Below are 2,351 nucleotides of genomic sequence, written 5' to 3'. Positions count from 1 at the left end.
CTCGGGTTATAGGGGTTTTTATTCATGTATAGGTTAATGACAGGGAATGCCACTTAGTGGTTTTGCTTATGTTAAAGTGGAGAATCACATTTGGTAAAATAAATAAAATTATGATTGTGGTGTACAAAACAAAACAACAATAAAAAACGAATGGTTAAACGTATTCAGTGTTATAATATCTAAATCTATCTAAGGGTTAAACGTATTCAGTGTTATAATATCTAAATCTATCTAAGGGTTAAACGTATTCAGTGTTATAATACCTAAATATTGCTAGGTAGAAAAGTTCTTCTAATACGAGCATTAGCAAGTGATATTGTTGAAGGTTTTATCAGATACTTGTTAAAATAATTCGATTACTTGAAATAAAAACCTGTACATTTTTTATTCTTATTTGATGCTGCCTGCGTTAATAATGAACACAATGAGTGATTCTGCCAGATTTTTGTAGTAGTTTTGTGTAAATTTTCAATGACCATTCAGCATCTTTTTACCGTTTTTTTTTTCTATTTTGTAGTTAGGAAGTGAAGTACCAAAAATAAGTAAGTATCGTTAAGAAAACTGGTAAGAATCTTTAGCTAATTTTTGATATTGAAATAATTTCTCTCGGAAACCAATTCCTTGTAAATTGTATCTTTAATTTCTGTAAAATCCTTATTGCTTGAAATCAAAATGACTGAAAAATCGAAAATCATTGATAATAAGAGAAAATTAACGCATAGTTAACCAATGATGATACAACTAATCAGTGGTGCGCGTGGCCAAAACTCTTGCACCCAGAAAATACCATTTATTAAATACAAATATTACGAATAACTTCTTTCCTAGTTCTGTGGACACTGGGCTGGAGGTATGCAGATGTATCCAGAATCACGAACTAATCCCTCAAGACAAAAACATCCTGCGACACACTGTGAAGTACAGTTCTGTGGACTCGGGTTTTCGCACGTAGGTACACATGTTGGGCCACAAGAAGTGTAGGCTTCTCCTTCTCCAAAACACAAAGGAATTTGTGCTGAATGAATAAAAAGACACACACAAAAACTTGTTTGTCTTTTCTTCATAATTTTAACAGGATTATTTTGCTACTATCTCATTTGGAAGAGTTCATCACATTTTCAAATAATTTTTAATGTTTCAGTAGTTTAACATTTTGACAAAAACTATAAAGTCGTTTCACGTATCTAATATATATGTTGAACTACTAGCTACATGAGATAATCTAATTTTTTTAAAAAAATTCCCAATACATATGACTTATATCAGAAACTTAATGTAATCTTACCGTGGATCATGGTTGTAAACACAAGAGAGCAACTGATGGCGAACAATATCTGCACAAGTGGCTGTTTCATGTTCAACTGTATGTTTGATCAAGCCCCTAGAAAATATCTTCTGTGTAGATCACAAGGCTCAAAACATCTGTACGTAAATATAAACTGTAAAAGTATTTATATTACGAAACAGGTGACGTCCTCGTGACTTGATACGCATCTGGTCTGATCTCCACCAACATTTGATAGATTTCACAACAATGAATCCACGGCTTTTGAAATACTCAGTGTCACGTGTTATCCGGTTTGCGCAATTTTTACAAATAATTTTACATACTGTTATATATATATATATATATATATGTAACTTCCTAGATAAAACAATGGGGAAAGTCTAAACAGATTTGCTACTGATGTTCTCCGGAAATGCAGCATATTGTTGACAGCGGAAGTCACGTGACGCTGAGAGCATACGCGCTGGAGTTTCTCGAAAGATCATAAATTTGCCCGGCAACTCTAGTCTCATCGAGATGCCCTCTTTTTTAATATATAAGCCTGGCAAAAAAAAAGCCAGAGAGAGATATAGATAATTGAGTCAAGCGAACAGTAGGCACCGTAAGTAAAGTGTGTGAATCACTGTGATTTATAGCGTGTGTTAAAAAACTTGTTAAGTTTAAAGTGACTGTGGAAATTCTGTGTATTACTAAAAGTTGTATCGAGAAAGAATAAACTGGTTTAATCAAGAAATAACTTGTATGGCTGAAGTTCCTCGGAAATAATTTCTACCGAAAATTAACAAACAAGCAGATATGCAACAAATTGGTGTCAGAGAGTGGGATGGAAAGAAACAAAAGAAGAAGATGGAAACGAGAAGTGGCAAATCAAACTACAGCTTAGCAGATTTGATTCCAGAAATACAAGAACAGCAAAAGAAACAAGAAGAATGAGAAAAGAAACAAGAAGAGAAATTATAGCAGTTGTTGGAGGAAAAAGAATAGAAACAAAAAGAGAGACTACTGCAGTGGTTGGAGGAGAAAGAAAATAATCAAGAAGAGAGACTACAGCAGTGGTTGGAGG

Source organism: Limulus polyphemus, unplaced genomic scaffold (genome assembly GCF_000517525.1).
Source record: "Limulus polyphemus unplaced genomic scaffold, Limulus_polyphemus-2.1.2 Scaffold554, whole genome shotgun sequence".
Taxonomy (NCBI): domain Eukaryota; kingdom Metazoa; phylum Arthropoda; class Merostomata; order Xiphosura; family Limulidae; genus Limulus; species Limulus polyphemus.
This window is presented reverse-complemented; position numbering follows the sequence as displayed.